This window comes from Tamandua tetradactyla, chromosome 5 (genome assembly GCF_023851605.1).
Source record: "Tamandua tetradactyla isolate mTamTet1 chromosome 5, mTamTet1.pri, whole genome shotgun sequence".
In the NCBI taxonomy this organism is placed as follows: Eukaryota; Metazoa; Chordata; class Mammalia; order Pilosa; family Myrmecophagidae; genus Tamandua; species Tamandua tetradactyla.
This window is the reverse complement of record NC_135331.1, coordinates 152,919,828-152,941,941: the sequence shown is the minus strand read 5'-3', so window position 1 is coordinate 152,941,941 and position 22,114 is coordinate 152,919,828. Positions and strand designations below refer to the sequence as shown.

Sequence of the window (22,114 nt, the reverse complement as noted above, 5' to 3'; positions counted from 1 at the left end):
GCTATTTCCTTGTTAAAGCCTTCTGTATTGAAAATATCTTGGGCCACCCACTCTCATCCACTCACTTTTACTTTAGTCATTGCCATAGCAACCAGCTTCACACAGGTATAACCTCTTCTCAGCTGTATCAGTTATCTTTCACTTTCTGTCCCAAGCTTCTGAGACACAACACATGTAGGAAACAATTGGGCCACTTATGTATGTGCAACCTGAAGGTATGAGGGAATAAATGTCCCATTGGGCATACCGCAGATAGGCAATTCTGGGGCATGACCTTCATGGCTCGACAGAAGGTTCTGGCAAAGTAAAGCTAGATGTAACCAGTGCTGACCAATTCAAGAATGCATTCCAATGTTGGTTTTCTCTCATTCCCTGTTTAACTCTGCCTGGTCCACTGTTTCTCTTTCCTGGGATTATTTCTATGCCTATTGGCATTTGTTCTAGCCTCTGCTTCCAGGTGGATACCTTAACTATGTTTTTTCCTTGATACTCTCAATGGAAAGCAAGCTTTTCTTTCTTCTTTGTTACAATGCTCTTATTGTGCCTCTTGTACTTGGTTGTAAACTACATTCAAGTAGAAATTGTGTGCTACTCATCTTTAAACCATGATGTCTAGCACATTGTTTTGCACATCATAGGTTTTAATTATTATTTCTTGAATGAACGCATAAGTTTTAAATTCCTTAAATGTGGACATCATTACATATGTGGACATCACAATACATATCATGTTGTCTACAAACATAGATAAGTATCTTCCTTGCGAAATATGTTCCATATACATTTGGTTAATGAGATAAGTCAAACTCAAATTGTTTAAACTAAATTCTCGGCAGAGATGCAAACTCTGCCAGTCTGGGTTTTGGAAGGCATCTTTTCTGGGAAATTTCAGCCATAGATTTATAGGGGGCTTTTTGGTATTTTATGGGTTTAATAAGCCCAAGCCTCATCTGAGGTGATGTCTTTGTGAAATCAGGAAAAACAAACTAACTTAGAAAAAAATAACCAGGTTACTATAGAAACGAGGAGCAGTATGCTAACATAGAAACCAGTCCCATCATTTCTTTGCCTTTATTTTATAATGGTCTACTGTAATGGGGATAGTTCCTAGCAAAATAGCCTACTTAACTATTTCCTGATCAGATTCTCCGAATCGCCATAAAGTCAACAGGTTTCAGTTTAAAGAGTTCTATGATATCCATTCAACTTTCTTAAAATTAATTTCCCACACATAGCAGCCAAAACAATATTTTTAAATGTATATCAAATCATGCTTAAAACAGGCTCAAAAAACATGAATATTAGATAAAATCCATCTCTGTAATCTGAACCACACAGGTCTGCATTATCTGAGTTGCCTCTTCCATACTTTCATAACCCTCTCCCTGTTGATTCCTGTTTTAGTCACACAATCCTACCTCCCCAGTTTTCTGAACCCTTTCTCAAGTTAGTCATTGCCCTACTTCTTTCTATCTAGAATGCCCTTCACTTATCCTTCTGCACATCTGAGTCTTTATTATCCTTCAGGTATCAGAACAACTTCCTTACGATAATTCTTCCCTGACAACCATATCTGATGAATATGGCTATTTCTCTCAGAGCACTCTTTACATCCTCTTATTAACTTATATATTGATTTGGTTATTATCACTTTGCACATCTCCCCACCCCTCTCCCTCCAGAGGTCATTATACCAGGGACCTTATCTTTTGCATATATCATTATATGCCTAGTGCTCCAACCACAGCAGAGGGATATGCAATAAATCTTTGTTGAATAGATGAATGAAAAACAATATAGCACAGTAGGAATATATCATGGGATTTGAAGTAGAGTAGAATCTGCTTTGAGTAGCAAATTCATTGCTCTTTAAAAAAACACTATAATTAACTTACTTGCTCTCACTTTGCCTCAGTAAAATGGATATAAAACCTATAATACCTACCTCATAACATTGTTGTGAAAATTAAGTATCTAGGACACAGCCTGTTACAGTAAGCGCTCAATCAGTATTAGCTATTATCAGGAAAGAGGATAAAAAGAAAATAAAAGTAAAAACGGTAAGACATGCTTACTTAATGAGGTTGATGCTGCCTGTATATCCACCATATATTTGTAAAATTAAGGATTCTAGTATTGAAGGAGAGGGGGTGATGATGATGATTTTTTCTACCTTTAAATAGTAATGGGAAATTTAAATCTCTCCCTAGAAATCGCTAAGAAAAATTCCTAGGAGTCAGGGATTGACCTTCATGGAATATCATTCCACAATGATATGTAAGATTTCTAAGCAGGGAGGGAACACAGCACCATTTTACATCAGCACCCAAAAAAGTGAAGCACTTAGGTATATATCTAACAGAATATGTACAAGATCCATATGAATAGAGCTACAAAACTCTAATAAATTAAGGAAGATGTAAATAAATGGAGAGATAGTCCATAACCATGACTAGGAAGACTCAATTTTATTAAGATGGCAATTTTTCCCAAGTTCATACATATAGATTCAACACAATTTTAATAAACACAAATTGATTCTAAAGTTTATACGAAAAGGCAAAAAACAAAACAATAATAACCAACACAATATTGAAAAAGTCAAAACACTGAAACCACCCAACTTCAAGACTTACTATAAGTTACAGTGATCAAAACAGTATGGTTTCAACAAAAAAACCAGACAGATCAGTGGAACATATTACAGAGACCATAAATGCACTCACAAATATAATCAACTACCTTTGACAAAGCAGCAATGGCATTTCAGTGGAGAAAAGGTGGTCTTTCAACAAAATAGTGCAAAAAACAATGGATATCCACATGCAAAAAAAAAACAAACAAAAAAACCAAATCATACCTTATACCTCTCAGAAAAGACAACTCAGAATGAATCATAGACCTAAATTTAAAATGCAAAACAACAAAACTTTTAGAAGATAAAGTAAAAAAATCTAGGTGACTTTGGTTTTGGCAATGACTTCTTAGGTACAATGCCAAAAACATAATCAGTGAAAGAAAAATTCATAAGTTGGATTTTATTAAAATTAAAAACTCCTACTCTGCAAAGGGCACTGTTGAGAGAACGAAAAGACAAGCCACCAACTGGGAGAAAATATTTGAAGAATACATACTGCAAAAAGACTTGTATCCAAAATATAAAAAGAACTCTTAAAACTCAAACTCAATTATAAGAAAATAAACAACCCAATTACAAAATCAGGCAAAAGAGCTGAACAGACACCTCACTATAGAAGATATTCAGACATATGTAAACATTCTCAACACCAGATATCATTAGGGAATTGCAAATTAAAACAACAATGAGATAGAACTACATTGCTTTAGAATGGTTAAAATTGAAAACACTAACACTGCCAAATCCTGGCAAGGGTGTGAAGAAACAGAAATTCTCACTCACCATTGGTGGAATGCAATAGTGACACAGCCACTTTGGAGGACAGTTTGGCAGTTTCATACAAAGCTAAACGTAGGCTTATCATGCGATCCAGAATTTGCACTCCTAAGAATTTAGCCAAAGGAGTTGAAAATATTTGTCCACACAAAAATATGTACATCAATGTTTACAGCAGCTTTATTCATAACTGCCCCAAATTGAAAGCAATGAAGATGTCCTTGCCAAGTGAATGGATAAACAAACTAAGGTACAACCATACATTGGGAATACTATTCAGTGAAAAAAAGAAATGAGCTATCAAGCCACAAAAGGTATATAGGAAACTTAATTACGTATTGCTAAGTGAAAGAAGCCAATCTGAACAGGCTATATACTGCATGATTCCAACTATATTGGGAGAAGGTGAAACTATAGAGACAGTTAAAAGGTAAGTGGTTGCCACAGGTTGAGGATGAGGTGGAGGGAAGGCATGAATAGGTGGATCACAGGGCATTTATAGGACAGTAAAATTATTTTGTATGATGTTATAATGGTGGATACATGACATCAAACATTTGTCAAAACTCATATTTCACAAAGGGTGAAAGCTAATATAAACTATGTACTTTAGTTACTAACAATGTAAACATTGGTTCATCATTTGTAAAGATGTACCACATTAATGTAAAATGTTTACAATAGGGGAGACTGTGCAGGGAGGTGCAATGGTGCGGAGTGGCATATAAGATCTCTTTGCAATTTTTGCATGATTTTTCTGCATGCCTAAAACTGCTCCAAAAATGAACACATACACACATATAGGAATAACAGTTACTGATTCATGCTCCAATATGAGTGAGGCAAAAGATTACATGTTACATGATTCCACTTACCTGAAATATTCACAATAGGAAAAGCCATACGCAGAAAGCAGATTAGTGGTTTCCAGGTAGAGGGGACAAAAGAAAGGTCAGTGGCTACTTATTGGGTACAGAGACTGCTTTTGGGTAATGGAAATAAGTTGATAGTGGTGAAGCATTGTAAATATACTAAAGGGCATTGAACTGTACAATTCAATATGGTTAAATGTTAAATTTTATGAATGTGCACTTTACCTGAATAAATTTTAAAAGAAAAGAAAAGAAGAGGCAGAGTGGGGAGATGCCAGAATTTCCTAAGCTTAATTCTTGAAAAGATTCAATAGTCTTCCAAAAGAGGCTATGTACAACTATAATACACAATTAAAAACTGAAAGCGATAGGCTATGCTCAATTTAATTTTTGTTTTTGTTTTAACATTTCCCTCAGATTTTACAAATTAAGGTTAGATAGAAATATGGGATCTGATAAAGTAAGTAAGATTGCACATTTTATACGTCTAAGTAAAAGAGTACAAATGTTGAAATTCCAAGCACACACACACTCACTTAAATTTTAAAACGACTGAAAAAAACTACAAAGAAAATTCACCAATTATGTCATGTTTGATGCTAAAGAAGAGTTTCCAAACGTGAGTGGGCAAGATAATTACATGACAGTATTATAAATTGCAGATAATCAGTCATTAACTTCAAAGAGTTTGGTTCAGTAAGGGTTGAGCAGGTTTGGAAATCTGCATTTTACAAAGCAATCAAGTGGCAGGCTATATGAGGACTAAAATTAAATAAAATTCTTTGTCTTAAAGACACACATACTTACTATAAATCAAGAAGGGGGTTACTATAAATTTCTACAAGGGTGTTCCTGGGGGTACAAGGCACCTAGATTTTAGACTTCATTGAAGAAGGAGTAAGAAATCAGTGAAAATATAAATGCCATCTGCTTATTATTTGAAAATCTAATAACCGAAATTTGCTTTATTTTATTAGCTGGTAACCAGAAAGAGTTGAAGTACAGAATCCAAAATCTGTATAATTCAAACATTTTTTAAAAAGGCAATACACAAGCAAAAGAAGACAAACTTTCATGTTTTATTCTTCCACTCTCCTTAATTAGTTGATTTCCAAATAGCTTAAATTTCACCTGAAGTCAAATACAGAGGCTATGCCAACTACTAATAAGCATTTTTAATTTTATACCTATAATGCACCTATATCTACATAATGCCTAAATACCTATACTATAAATGGCTAAAAATGCACATAAAGGCATATATATTCCCACAGGACCACAAGTGACTTGAGCCATTTGTCATTTAAAGATGTATCTTCCTCACATTATATGATTCCAATTATATTAAGCTGAGTGACCGGCAAAACTAATCTATGTTGTTAGAAATCAGGGTTCTGGTTGTCCTTGGGGAAGGGGGAATAATAACTGGATGTAAGGAGGACAAGGAGACTTCTACAGGGCTGGTAATGTTTTATTTCTTGATTTGGGAGCTAGATACATACACAAGTGTTCAATCACTGAGCCATATAATTATGCCATGTATTTTTTAAAATAAACTTTTCATTTTAGAATAGTTTTCTATGTACAGAAAAATTGCTTTGATAGTACAGAGCTCCCATATATACCACACCCATTTCCCCAATGATAAGCATCTTACATTTGTCACAATTAATGAACTAATATTGATACACTAATATTAACTGAAGTCCATACTTTCTTCTGATTTTCTTAGTTGTTACCTAATGTTCTTTTTCTGTTCCAAGATTCCATCCAGGATTCTCATTACATTGAGATGTCAGTCTCCTAAGTTTCTGGGCTGTAACAGTTTCTCAAATTTTTCTTTTTATGATGACCTCTACAGTTTTGATGAATACCCGTTAGTTTTGTAGAATGTACCTCAGTTAGGTTTTGTCTGATGTGTTTTCTCATAACTCAACTGGTATCATGTGCATTTGGGAGGAAAAACACAGAGGTGAAAAGCCATTCCTATCATATCAAGGGCATGTAGTATCAATGAGTTATCACTATTGATGTCAACCTTCACACCTGACTGAGGCAGTGTTTGTCAGGTTTTTCACTGTAAAGATCTTCTTTTCTGTTTCTTTTACATCCCTTCCATACTGTGTACAGCCCACACTTAAGGAGTGAGGAATTATGCTCCACATATTTGGAGGTGGAATATATACATAAATTATTTGGAATTCTTCTGCACAGGATATTTTCTTGCTTGAATATTCCCAGCTTTTACCATTGGGAGCTCTTTCACTTGGCTCATATGTACCTTTGATATATCCCCACTGTGTCTCGTTTATTTTTTTCTTTGTAAGCACGCCCTTACTTTCTGGTACTACAAGATGCTCCAGGTTTATAGTGTATATTTCCTCTGTCATTCCTAGAATCTGCCGTTCTCTAAGGAGCACTGGTTCCTTGCATTGAAAAATGTATTGGAAACCAAAATCTGTGTGCTAGGTATGATTACTTCTCTTAGGATATTGTTGATTCTTGGTCATTTCAGCTGAAAAAGAAAGGAAATTTATGTGTGTACACTAACCCTTGTATATACATGTATCTATGAATATTTCCATATGTCACCATCTGTTTCTATATTAAGTTGCAAATGAGATCATACTCATGTCTCCAACTTCAGTCCGTTACCACATGGATTGTTCTAGCTTCCTCCCCTTGCTTATATAAACTCCCACTCTAAAAATAAGAAGTTTGGCTCCCACCATATGCCATCCTGCCATCCCTTAACTTAGTTGTTCAATTCCAGTATACATGTAAAATGGTTTAAGAATTAATTCATAGCTCTGAAGGAAACACCTGTAACAACTATCTTTTTTACTTGCATATAGTTCCTTTTCTCCTACTCTTACAAACTCCATTCATTTCCCAAGTTATTTAGGCAGAACCTCTTCACACTACTACCTTAGTAATGGTGCTATTTACATTAGTAATACAGTTATATTGTTTTGTAGTATTCTGCATTCCATCCTGGGGTTTCCTAATTTTTTAATAGATTTTTAAACATTTGCATACAAAAAGGGTAGTTCTTTGTGTTATATATATATTTCTATGGGTTTTGACAAATGCGTAGCGTTACATATCCATCATTCCTATATCATACAGGATTGACTTTCTCCCTAAAAAAATCACCTATGCTTTACTTATTAAACCCTCCCACCAATGAATCCCTATCAACCATTGTTCTAGTTACTGTCTCTATAGTTGTAACTTTTCCAAAATGGCATATAATTGGTATCATGCAATATATAGTCTTTCCATACTGATTTCTCTCACTTAACAAAACACATTGACAATTCATCCATGTGTTTGTGTGAATTGATAGCTCATTCCTTCTATCACTGAAGAGTATTTCATTGCACAGATGCATCACAGTTTGTTTATTCATTCACCTATTGAAGGACATCTTGGTTGCTTTCAGTCTCTAGTGAATATGAATAAAGCTACTACAAATATTTGTGTTTAGGTTTTTGTGTGTACATAAGTTTTCAACTCATTTGGGTAAATATCTGGGAGTGTGATTGCTGGATCATATGGTAAGCCTATGTTCGGCTTTATGCCAAACTGTCTTCCAAAGTGGCAGTATGATGTTGCATTCCCACCAGCAATGAATGAGTGTTACTGTTCTACATTATCACCATTAATTGGTATTGTCAGTTTTTTGGATTTCAGCCTCTGTTATAGGGGTGTAGTAGTATCACATTATAGTTTTAATTTTCATTTTCTTAATTGCATATGATGTTGAACATCTTTTCATATGCTTATTTACCATCTGAATATCTGCTTTGGTGAAGTGTCTGTTTAGCTCTTTTGGTCTTTTTTAAAATTGGGTTGTTTGTTTTCTTATTACTAAGTTTTAAGAGTTCTTCGTATATTTTGTAAACAAGTCTTTCGTCAGCTATGTATTTTGTAAATGTTTTCTCCCAGTCTGAAGCTTGTCTTTTCATTCTCTTAACAGTGCCTTTCACAGAGCAGAACTTTTTAATTTTAATAAAGTCCAACTAATCAATTTTTTCTTTCTTTGATCACACTTTTGGTGTTGTATCTAAAAACCAATCACTAAACCTAAGGTTACGCAGATTTTCTCTTATATTCTCTTCCAAATATTTTTAATTTTATATTTTACATTTAGGACATACATTTTTTAGGTATGTTACACATCGATAACAATCTCTCTCTCTCTCTCTCTTTTTTTTTTTAATAAGGGTGACTAAGTACTCAGGCCACAGGGATTGAGATGAATTGAAGGACAGCTGGCTCCTGACCTGGGATGTCTGAACTAGGCAGGACTAAAACTATGGCGATTTTTCTTTGCCCTTGATATGGTTTTGGCAGCTGTCAGAACCAAGTCTCACCTTGGAGCTCACTTGGAACTCCATCCTGTTATCCATTCCCATATTTTATGGCGTGATCTTTCGGGGTCTCTGATGGACTTGAAGGTTCCTGAAATCTGAGGTTGATCTTTTGAGAATGCATCATGGAAAGAAAGTGCAGATCTTGGGAGTGGGTTATGCATGATAAAGTCAAATCTTTGGTGTATCATTAGGTTTAAGGCTTGATACTATAACATGGTTTTTGTACCAGAGAAAATATACAAAGCAATGTGCCTTGATTATATAAACTAAAGTTACTGTTATTGTGTAAATCTTACTTTAGCAGTTGATACCAGGAGGCCAGATTGATAGATAGCTCCTTGGAAACCATAGTACAGTGATCAGAAAAGCAGGCAGGTGGGCATGGCTGACATTTTATAAAACTAGATTTATTATGGAGTTAACTCTAAGGTCGAAGAATTCTCCCTTGGGTTGAAATTCAGTTTTTGTTAATTAAAAACCCATTTACCTAAATTGTAATAGATTTCCAACAAATCTGAAAATGTGAACACCTGCAAGCGAAATTGACATTCTAAAGCTCAGACTACATAGGAACTGGCATGCTATTTTTTAATGTCAGAAGTGCCCTTGATCCAGATCTCTCTGTGAGGAAAATAAATATATAATAGAGCAAAATGAAGCCCAGTATTGTGATCTAAGAAGATGAATACTTTTTTAGAGGCAATAGTAAATCACCATATTGATAAATTCTTTTCCTAAATTATTTTGCAGTGGATATTTGGAACCAGCATAATATGATGAATGAAGCTCTGAAGCCAGACTGCCTAGGCTTATATAGCTACTCAAAAAAAAAGATTGAATAGCTCAACTTACTCATGTTGCTTAACTTCTCTGTGCCTCAATATCCTAACTTATATGTAATCCTATTGAGTTGAGCATTGTCTCTGCTTACAGGGAAATATCCTACTGGTTTATTTCAGTGCTCCTTGATTGCATTGTGGTTCCATTTTCAGCCTCATTTCTGTCAGTGTGTGACCAAATTTTGTATACGTTCTTCAGAAGGAGCTTACAGGTATCCCAGAAGTTAAATATAAAATTGCTTACCATCGATGTATTGGTGGAAGAGTCCATGACCCAGCAGAGCTTCATCTAGAAGGTCCCTCCAAACCATCCAGTCTTTTCTGGTAGGCTTCAGAGGCCACATAATTTTCCTTTTCTCTATTTTTCCCCATCTCTGTCTTATTTTCTCCCTGAGAAGAAAACTTTTTCTTCCCCTTAGATTGACAATTTGTTTTAATATTGCTTCCTCTGTGTAAGTTAGAGGGAAGGGAAATGACCCTTGAGTTATGGGTGTGAGAGAAGGGGAAGGAAAAACTGAAAATAACTGGATAATACTTCAGAATATAATTCCACCACGCATATAATGCTCAAAGCCCAGTTCCTAGTATAACATATATTTATCTAATTTCCTAATAACAACCACCACTATTATTATGACCCAGAAATTTTCTCTAATTAAGAAGTTTAGAAAAGATTATAAATAAGAACTCTTGGTTTGATTGACCGAAAAAGGGAAAAATTCCCTGGTCATTTTGAAACAGCAACCAACAATAAAGTGATCAAATGAAAAAGTGAGTCAAAGAAATAAGGGAAAAGAACCAGGGTTTTTCTGAATGCATTCTTTGCCTTTAATCTAAAGGGCAGCATTTGTTCTGAGGTCCAGGAAAACAAATTCAGTCCTGTTCAGCAATGCACATATATTTGTCAAGCGCCAATGGAAAGTAGTTCAATGAAAGCAAGATCAGGAATTCATGTCTCTCTCACATCAGTCTTGACATTGGTCATTGATGTCTTCAGAGTTGGGGCCGACTATGGATGTTCCCAGATGGTGCCAAGACAAGGGTCTAAGGCTGGAACAAGAGTGGGTGGTCATGTTTCCTTTTAGCCCAAATGATTTCCAAATCATTGGGGGTGGATGCAAATTTGATAAATAGGGGGGATACCTTTTCGCATTATTAGCTAGTGTTTATTAATCAGAAAAATAATGTATTTAAGTCCTTGATGATCATATAAGGATGGAATCAATTTAGGAAGTCATTTTCTATTTCTTGAGCCATACTTCGGCCAATTTTGCATCTTGTGTCTGTAAGAGTCTTCGCCTTTTTCTAAAGCAAATCAAGTGCACTCTTTTACTTCAATTTCTATGAATCTTTGGGATATACCCTGAAGCTACCATAGGTCTATAATGACTTAACCATAGTTTTTATTTGTTTTCACCACACATGAAATGAACATCAGCTTTATTTTTACATAATAATGTAAACATTTAGCAATGAACTTTATTGTTAAATGTTTCATTCATTGCAATTCATGCAATGAGTATCAGCTTTATTTTTACATAATAATGATCTATTTTCATTTGCTTTACATATTAATTATGATGCTGCTATTTTCTCTGCTATAATTAAAGTTAGCATTTCATTATAAAATCCTACTTTCTAAGTTTTATAGTATAACAGTAAATACTCCCTCAGGTTGATATTAACTTATCCAATTATTTGCATTTCTTTTTCATATCTTGACATACACATTTAGATGTTTCCTGAGTGTATGTCTATATATGTGTGTGTATACATGTAAGCACATAGGTATGTCTGTATATACATATACACACATGTATATAAGTATATATACAAATATGTATACATACATTTCCCTTTAAAGGAAAAGTGTGAGAAATGGTAAGGTGCTTAGAAGGTTGTGTGTGTATTTATACTTACACACACAAATACATATAGATTCACATAAATATAAATACGCACACATATACACACATATACACATACACTTCCCTTTAAAAGAAAAGCATGTAGAATGGTAAGAAGTTTCATATTCCTGTGTTGTTTTCATTTCTAAGCCTCTGGTTGAAGTTTACTCCATTTTTATGATTGAATATTTTCATTAAAAATTGTTTATTTTTTATGAAAGTAGTTTGGGTCACATTAATATGAGCTAATATTTTCTATATCAAACCTCACATTAAACTACCTCTACCTGTCTTTTCATGTTCCCTCATTTGTATCGGTTCTGAGTAGTCCAACTAGTTCTGAACGGTCTTCTCACAATTGAAATAGACTTTACCAGAACTTTGTTAACAGTCCACACCCAAGTGCATGGTGCTTCAGTGGTGGAATGCTTACCTGCCATGTGGGACTTGTCTGCCATGCTGGAGACCCGGGTTCCATTCCTGGCCCATGAACCTCCCTTCCCCCAAAAAAGGATTCAACACCAGTATGACATAGCCATCAGTCTTACTAAGCTTAGTAATGCACCAGAGAACTCCAATGGACAAATATTACTGACTTATCAAAACACAAACTGTTCCTATCTCCTTTTCTAAATTCAGCTTCCCTATTTTTAAAGAAAATATTCTAGAGATCATGTTCAGTAATCATGCTGGTTTGAAAGGATGCATGTCCCTTGGAAAAGCCATGTTTTAATCTAAATCCATTTCATAAAGGCAGAACAATCCCTATTCAATACTGTGTGTTTGAAACTTAATCAGATCATCTCCCTGGAGATGTGATTTGATCAAGAGTGGTTGTTAAACTGAATTAGGTGACAACATGTCTCCACCCATTTGGGTGGGTCTTGATAAGTTTCTGAAGTCCTATAAAAGAGGAAACATTTTGGAGAATGAAGGAGATTCAGAGAGAGCAGAGTAGAATGACATAGCCATGAGAAGCAAAGTCCACCAGCCAGCAACCTTTGGAGATGAAGAAGGAAAATGCCTCCTGGGTAGTTTCATGAAACAGTAAGCCAGGAGACGAAGCTAGCAGATGATGCCATGTTTGCCATATGCCCTTCCAGATGACAGAGGAACCCTGACTGTGTGCTCTTTGTGCCTTCTCACTTGAGAGAGGGACCCTGAACTTCATCGGCCTTCTTGAACTAAGGTATCTTTCCTTGGATGCCTTTGATTGGACATTTCTATAGACTTGTTTTAATTGGGACATTTTCTCGGCCTTAGAACTGTAAACCAGCAATTCATTAAATTCCCCTTTTTAAAAGCCATTCTGTTTCTGGTATATTGTATTCTAGCAGCTAGCAAACTAGAACAGTAATATTAATTGGTTATCAAGAAACTTAAGTCTTAGCTCGCAGTTTAATCAATTCTAAGACCCTTCACTTCTCTGGATTCTTTTCATAATATGACGATCTTGATGAAATAATTTTTAGAATCTTATATTGTTTTAAAATTGTGACATTCTGGGAGTGGACATTTTTTTTTTTTTTTTTTTTTTTTTTTAAAGGAAAGACAGAGAGAAGGAAGGAAGGATAGAAGGAAGGAAGAAAGGGAAACATTTTTAAACATTTTCTTGTTTTATTGTATTCTGTTTCTCCGTTTTTGTTACATGGGCTGGGGCCGGGAATCGAACCGAGGTCCTCCGGCATAGCAGGCAAGCACTTTGCCCGCTGAGCCACCGCGGCCCACCCTGGGAGTGGACATTTTAATGTCAAAAGACCTGTGTCCAAATTCCAAATCTACTTTAACTCTATAGGTAGAAGAATTGACCTCCATGGGGTAAGATTTCTCACCTCTGAAACAAGAAAGATATCTTTTCTGGGAATAATATTAAAGGATTATGGCTACTAGATTCATATATAGTACCCATAAAATAAAGAATGAAACCACAATGATGACATGTTGAATATATACATTATACTCTGCTGCTTCCAAAAATCCCACTAATAACACTGAAAGATGGTATGAAGGAAGAAAACAAGGACAAAGAGAATGGAAGAAGAGACCATAGCAATTTAAGATTTGGAAGCTGGAAAGCAAAGGCACAGACAGTGACTGACTTGGTAAACCCAAGAAAGCTGAACCTTAAGCCAATAGTGGAGAAAGCAAAGAAACTATCATATTTATGCCATGTACCCATCAAAAGCCTTCAGAATTCACTTCAAAATTTGCCTCTGGAAATGAGGAGAAAGTGGCTAGTTAAAATTCTCCCCGAGAAGGAGGTATCCTTTCTACCTTTGCAGTCAGGCAATGTCTCTTTCAATATCTATTGAGTAAATGGGGTTTTCATTCTCTTAATTGGGTCAAATCAAGGGTTGATAGACTGGGGAACATGAGGCCAAACTGGAGGTTGGGTCTATCCAAAAAAAGTAAGTAAAAGTATAGATTGTTGAGCCTCTAATGTTTCTTCCTCATTTGTTACTTAAAATGCTAGCAGCCAGACAAGAATTTGAAAGAATCTTCTCCAAGAAGTCTAAATTACGCAAGAGTAAATACATAAAGGTGCTGAAAGTGATTCAATAAATAGCCCAGTGAGCATCTTCCATTAAAGACTGCTCTCAATAAGGCCCATACCTGGTGGTTCCTATTAGCTTTTTAGTGTCCCACTTTCAAATGTAAGTGGGTAACCAGGGGTAAACCAACATTTGGGGGATGAATTTAATACGAATAGGCCAAAATGAACACAAAACTAATGCAAAAGTAGGGCATGGAGAAACAGATATTAGACAATAAATAAAAACAAACAAGCTTGAAAGCAATTATTTTTAACATCATCAAAGAGATAAGAAAATATACAGCATCTGTGCTGGTTTAAAAGGATTTATGTACCCTCAAAAAGCCATGTTTTGATCCTAATCAATCTTGGGGGAGCAATGTTTTCTTCTAATTCCTATTCAGTACTATAGGTTGGAAACTTGATCAGGTTATATCCATGGAGATATGGCTCAATCAATTGTGGGTATTAAACTTGATTAGATGGAGATGTCTCTCCACCCATTCTACATGGGTCTTGATTAGCTTACTGGAATCCTATAAAAGAGAAGACATATCAGAGAGAGTTCCTTTTGAGAATGAGGAGATAGCCACAGAACCATGACAGAATGAGGAGAGCCATGAGGAGAACCCTCACAGCCATAGACTTTAGGAGATGAAGAAAGAAAACACCCCTTGGAGAGCTTCATGAAACAAGAAGCTGGAAGAGAAAGCTAGCAGACTTGGCCTCGTGCCCTTCCAGCTGAGAGAGAAACCCTGAATGTCATCAGCGTTCTTGAACAAAAGTATCTTTTCCTGGATGCCTTAGATTGGACATTTCTATAGACTTGCTTTAATTGGGACAATTTCACAGTCTTAGAACTGTAAACTTGTAACTTATTAAATTCCCCTTTTTAAAAGCTGTTCCGGTTCTGGTACATTATATTCCGGCAGCTAGCAAACTAGAACAGTATCCCTGAAACTACAATTGGAAGCTATTTAAAGAGGGAGTAAAGGAGAATTCAGAGAGAGAAGAAAAGTTCTTAAAAAATTTTGAAGGAGATGAAATCTCAATGGAAGTATTAAAAGTTTAAAATTAGGAAATGTTTCAAGACACAGAGCAAAAGGGATGTAAATAAGAGACAAAAGATATTTAAGTTAGATAGTCCAGGAGTTTCAGTGTCTAAATAAAAGGAATGCCAGAAAGAGATAACAGAAAGAAAACAACCTCAGAAGAAAATAGACAACAATAATAATTAGAAAACAAAGGAGCAAAAATCATTAAAGAAACAGATGAAGAAACCACTGCAGAGCTGAAAATATGCAATTTCCTACTCAAGTAGTTCAAGAGAGTTTAGCACAATGAATGAAATGACTGACACAAAGATTGTGAAATTCAGTGCCCTAGGACAAGGAAAATATTACTGTCTTTTTAAAGGGAAAAAATAAATTAGCAAGCAACCAACACAAAAATTAAAAGAAAAAAACAAACAGATTTCATAGACAAATCAAAATAGACTTTTTGGCAGTAATATTGGAAACTGGAAGAAAAACAATGCTTTCAGATTGCTGTAGAAAAAAATTATTTCCCAATGAGAAACCTATGCTCAGCCCAAATTTCAATGAACAGAAAGCATGCATGTATGGGGAAAGGCATGGGCTTGTCAACTAATATTTATTTACATTATTTATTTAAATTTTGTAAAAAAATTTACATTATTGACAATTTTCTGAGTCTTCCTTATAGTTGGTGTCATGTCCTTAAAATAGGTTCCATTTGTTCTGAAGCATTTTTGTTTGTTTGTTTTGTTTTTGTTTTTTATAAATTACAGAAAAAAGAAATTAACACAACATTTAGAAATCATTCCATTCTACATATGCAATCAGTAATTCTTAACATCAAAAATGGACAGCACAATAATACCTAATTGTAAAGTAATTATGTTAAAACACTGAATGAAGCTGCATCTGAGCTATAGGGTTTTTTTGTTTGTTTGTTTGTTTGTTTGTGTCTTTTTTTTTACTATTTTTATTGTTTTTATTTTTTTCTCTATATCAACTAATATTTAAAGCTAATAAAAATACAAAAGTACTCGTAAAAGTATGCTATTTAGATTTATAAAAGCAAATCCAAAGAAAATCAACTAAAAGAGTTGGAAGTAGTTGCTTATGATGTTCTAGAAATTGAAAAGGAACTGAAGTTTTTATATAAGAAATTTGGCAAAAGTATCTCACTTTTTAAATTTATACACATGCTCAACTTGTATAAAATTTAAAATAAAAAATCTAAATTAAATAAAAAGGCAACCCCCCAAAGAGACACACACAAAGAAAAGAAAAAGAAGGAGAAGGGGAAAGTGCAGGGAAGAGGTATAGAAGGGGAAGGAAAAAGAAGAAGGAGGGGAAGAGAGGGTGAGGAGTGGAAGAAGGAGAAGCAGGAGGGAAAAAAGGACGGTGGCTCTCTGGGTAACCAATGTGATAAACTGGGGCAGATTCCAATTAACAATCGTCCACAAAGGAAACATTTTCTAAATTCTTGACCATTTCTACAAGTTATCTTTTGTTTATATGAAAAAATCAACAAGACAGTTGCCTGATTCAGGCTTAAGGATTATTCAAAGAAACTCTTAAATAAGACTTTATAATAAACTTTCATTAAAATGCCTCTTTTGATCACAGTTATTTGCACTCATGGCCTCAATTTTCTGCTCAATTTTGCTAGCAAAAATCTGGAAGCAGTGATATGAATATGTTGAATCCTTCCCTTTTTTGTCTGTTTTGGGTATATTTGTCTGTTTAGCTATTATTAGTTGACTCCCAAACCACCATTTGATGTGTCTAGAGGCCCTCTGGCGGAACTGCACGGGCCATCCCTGAGGCTAGAACCACAGCCTGATACCTATGTTTTATATAATAGATTTGAGAATCTCTGGAAGAGGCAGGGGACAGCTATTCTAATATATTTCTGTGGAAAAGGAAATCAATATGCTTCCTTTGTCAGTTTCTCTGACACTGCTTTTTGATTAGTATGCAGGAGGGTGATTATTCTTTCTTAAAAAACACTGATTTTAAATTGGTAGGCATTCAGTTCATATTTTAAGGTATGGAAATGTTGGTTAACTATATAGCTTGGTCCTGATGTCTCTTTTTATTCCAACATTCCATACTTGCTTCACAGAGATGGAAGAGATTGTCACACTTCAATGAAGGATCTTTCCTAAACTGCAAGTTTTAGTTTGAGAAAGCTGACATTTAAGAAGCCATGCTGTGTTTCCATGGAAACTGCTTGCAGTTATAAGAACAACTCTTAGAGCCAAATCTTAATCTCAAATGCAAGAAACACAAAACTATACTGTCTAAATGGAGAAGAGTAGTGGGGTAATGGGAGAAATGCTAATCAGAAGGTACAGAGTGATTTTTCTTGGTAAATTTAGAACATCATTTTAAAGATATACATATTTGATGTACATGTATAGTTTATAAATGTTATGTCCAAGCTTAATTTTTTTCAGAGGTCCAGGCATTTTGAAGATACTCTCATTCATCTTTAGAGGGAATTTGAGAAAGACATTTAAAAGGGTGATCAGGAAGAAAGGACAGTTTTGTGATTGCATTATGTACAATAGGATTAGGAAAGTTTGGCACGGACTCTTCTCTGTAGAAGCATGATGCCATTCATAGGCACTCAGTGAGAAAATGTGCTGCGTCTTCAAAACTTAATGTGAGGATGGACAGGTGTGTGAGGAGTATGTTAACTAAATGAAATGTCAGAATAAATGAATAAAATTGTTTTGAAATATTTATAATGGAAGAGAAAATGGATGAAAAAGTAAAGCTCTGTGATTTTCTCAAAAACATTTATGGGTAAGTTGGCACATTTAAAAAGTTAGAAGGAGGTATTGCTAACAAGACAAATTTCTTTAAAAAGTTTTGAAAGATCCTTTTAATGTTTTCACTATCTGGAAAAGACCAAAGCTAACTAGAGGATTATTCACTGGGTAATGAAAGCTACAAAATTGCTTAACCAATTATTTTTTCTCATAAAAAGTTTTGAAAGATCCTTTTAATGTTTTCACTATCTGGAAAAGACCAAAGCTACCAGAGGATTATTCATTGGGTAATGAAACCTACACAATTGCCTAACTAATTATTTTTTCTCAGTAAAATTCCTGGTGTGCAAAAAGATAAATTGACAAGAATTTTTTTAAAAACCTGGACAAATATTGCCATGAGAGTTTGTTGAGTTAAATGAAGGGTTACTTTAAATGAATAATGGTGGTCGGCAACAAGAAGGAAAAAGAACCATCAGAAATGTGATAAGATCATGAAAACCACATAAATCAGTTACTAATAAATTGTGACACGTAGATAATGGATCTATTTCATCATAGAAAATTCTTCAAGCCAATATAAACATTTCTATAGAAAACTGTCTTTGTTATAACTCAACAAATGTTATTTCGATATTTCCATTTCCGTATTTCCCATTCTGCTCATGTTTCATTTGCCCCCATGAACTTGCCTACACTGTGACACAGCAGTGAGTAAAACAAAGATAAAAAAAAAAAGGCTATATAATATATTATCTTTTAGTGAAAAAAAAAGTTTTGAGGAAAAATGAAGTAGGACAAGGGAATAGAGTCATAGAACTCCTACCTTAGATAGAATGCGTGCAGAAGGCACTCTAAGACTTTCGGTCAGAGACTTGAAAGAAATGAGACAGCAGGCCTTGCCTACATCTTAGGCAAGATTTTTTCAGACAATGGGAACAGCCAGGCCAAAGATCCTGAGGCACGCACCTGTGCAATAAATCTAGAGACAGCAGGGAAGTCTCTGTGGCTGGAGTGGAAGGAAGCATGACAGGAAAAAAATTAGAGCAAAAACAATGGCCACATGATGTGGGCTTTGTCTCCTAGTGTAAATACTTTGGACTTTATTCTTAGTGGTGTTGGGAATCACAGCACAGTTTTAAGTGATGAAAAAAACAATAAAATATTTTTAAAAGGATCTCTTGGCTACTAAGAGCTGAATAAACTGTTAAGGACACAAAAAATAGAAACAAGATGGCAGCTATTACTTAGCTTTTCCCTAAGGCCATCTTTTGAATTGTGTATTTGATCCCATTCCCTCTCTTCTTCTCAGAAACTTTGTTCCTAGAGTTATTTCTTCTTTCACCATCATCAACTTTCCCTTATCTGTTGACTATTTTCCATTTGCATAGAAGCACGTTGTGATGCATGAAATTATAATGGCTGTCAGAAGAGAATTTTTATACCCTCCCATCCACAAGTATTCCAATCTGCCTACATTTTGATTTTTGATTATTTAACCATGTTTCGTGTTACAATGGATGGGGCTTTTTTTTATTTTTCAGTGAATTCCAAAACGCACAGTCACAGGGTTTTGAGAGGTAAGAGTGTATTAGTTGTCTATTGTTGAGTAACAGCATTGTCACAAACTTAGCTGCTTAAAACAACACATATTTATTAACTCAGTTTCTGAGGGTCAAGAGTCCAGGCATGGTTTATCTTGATCCTATGCAAGGCTATAATTAAGGTGTCAGTCATAGCTAAGTTCTCACAACTTGCCTGGGGAAGGATTCCATACTCATGTGGTTGTTGGCAGAATTAAAGTCCTTATAAACCAATGGACTGAGGGCTTCAGGCTCTCACTACCAGTCTGCAAGAGGTAGTCCTCAGTTCTCTAATATGACTCCTTGCTTCATCAATATCAGAGAGAAAGAAAGTCTTTTTTAAGTCATTCATTATAATTTTATGCATCATAATCACAGAATTGACATCTAGTCATCCTTGTGGTATTTTGTTGGTTAGAAGTGAATCACAGGTCCTGTCTAATGTCAAGGGGAGGAGGTTATAAAAGACTTGAATAACAAGAGGTTGGGATAACTGGGGGCCATCATAGGGAAGAATGGGAGTTTGACTCATAATAAAGAATGTTCAGTGCCATTTGGAGGTAAGTTGAAGATGGACACGGTTGTTTGGACTTCTTATTGGAGGTCTAAGATAAACAGGAATATAAGGCACATTTCTATTAGTCCTGATGGTATCTTATGGAGAGATGGATGATTAGAACTAATTGTAAGCCTTTCTTGGAACTGGTTCAAGGTAAGATTGAATATTCAATATTTAAGGAATATTTGAGGACAGGGAGTCATGGACAAAGTGAGAGTAAGACAAACTCTGTTAGCCTCCCCATAGCCCTCCTTCCTACCAGATACAATTTTTGGGCAACCGGGGGCCCTAGGTAGCACTCTATTTTTTGGACAGCATTTAAAAATTTTCTTTGCCAGTGGGATCAAGTTCTCAGCATGGGGAAATAATAGTTCTCAGGAGCAGTCTACTCAGACCTGTGGATATAGTAACAGTTATGCTTATACACCAAGCTCCTTAGATGGAGCCATGATTGATGTACAGTCAGTTTTTGCCAATGAGACTCTGAATAAAGCTCCTGGCATGAATAGTATAGATGAAGGAATGGTGACATTGAAGTTGTGTAGCACAGAAGTTGCAAGCAATATTCCAAAAATGGTAGGTTCTGCTATTGATAGTGGGTCCATTAGTAGTAACATCATGGTTTCCAATAGTTTGCCTTCAGCTACCTTTGTACCTCCCAAATCAGCATCTTAGGCTGATATTGCTAGCAAGTCTGAAAAACAGCAACCTAAGCTGAGACCAAGAATGGCTTTGTAGAGTTGAGTCTTCTACCAACCTAACTAAAACATAACATGGATACTGGAACTTGGGATAACAAGGGTCCTGTAGCAAAAGCCCCCTCACAGACTTTGGTTCAGAATATAGGTCAAAAGCCAATCCAGGGGGCAGGCAATGGTGGCTCAGTGGCAGAATTCTTGCCTGCCATGCTGTAGACCCAGGTTTGATTCCCAGAGCCTGCCATGCAAAAAAAAAAAAAAAGCCAATCCAGGCTTTTTTAGTCTCCCCAACCTGTAGGTCAGCAGACTAACAACAGTTCACCAGTGGCATCGATTACAGTAAAAGCAACAGACACGGCTGTTGCCCCATCTCCACCATGGCCTGCCCAGTTCTCAGTTCAGCAACAGGAAACTCAGTCAACATGCTGGGTAGCACCTCAGAGCAATGATAGTGGATTAGGCCATAATGGGGTGGATGGTAATGGACTAGGACAGTCTCTGGACAGTTCTGGATCTGCTTCTCCAGAAAGCAGAAGCTGTGATCAATTAGTAACTTTAACCCCAAGGATCTTGATTGGAATCTTAAACATTGCTGAGTTTTCATCATTAAGAGCTACTCTGAAGACAATATTCAGCTTTCCATTAAATGCAATATCTAGTGCATTGCAGAGTGTGGTTAAAAGAGACTGGATGCTGCTTTTCTATCCATGAATAGGAAAAGCTCCATTTACTTACTTTTCCATGTCCATGACAGTGGACACTTCTATGGCATTGCAGAAATGAAATCTGCCATGAAGTACAACACATTTGCAGATGTGTGGTCCCAGGAAAAATCAAAGAGTTGTTTTGATATCAAGTGGATTTTTGTGAAGAGGTTCTCAATAGCCAATGGGACACATTCACTCAGAAAACAATGAGGATAAAGCAGTGACCAACTCCAGGGACATTCAATAAGTGCCCCTGGAAAAGGTTAACCATGTGTGGAAAATCATAAGAACACTACTTCCATTTTTGATGACATCTTACACTATGAGAAATGCCAAGAGGAAGAAGGAAGTATTCAAGAGGAATGTCAAGGTCGTGGAAAATAAAAGGCAGTTCTACACAGACTGCAGCAATGATTGCTTCTGCCTTTCTAAAAGGAAGAAAATGACCTTCAAAGAGAATTAGCACTTTTTTCTTAATTTCTTTGACTTCAGAGATGATTGCAAATTTGCAGTTTACGTACTGAATTTCACAAAAGACATAGGACTTAACTGGAAAATGAAAAAAAAAGAGAGAAAGAAAAATAAAAAACTGAAAAAAAAAAAAACAATCCCTCTAGGTAGTTGTGCTGGTTTGAAAGGATTATGTACCCTAGAAAAGTCATGTTTTAATCCTGTCCAGTCTTGTGGGGTCACCTGTTTCTTTTCATCCCTATTCAATAATGCAGGTTCGAAATCAGATTAGGTTATCTCCACGGAGACGTGATTTACCCAATTGTGGGTATTAACCTTGGATTAGAAGGAGATGTGACTCCAC

At 35.6% G+C, this 22,114-nt stretch overlaps 1 pseudogene; it reads left to right on the top strand.

Annotated features, from left to right (window-relative positions):
* Positions 1-10,419: 10,419 nt before the first annotated feature.
* On the top strand, positions 10,420-21,684 carry LOC143683354 (YTH domain-containing family protein 2 pseudogene; annotated as a pseudogene).
* The last annotated feature ends 430 nt before the right edge of the window (positions 21,685-22,114 follow it).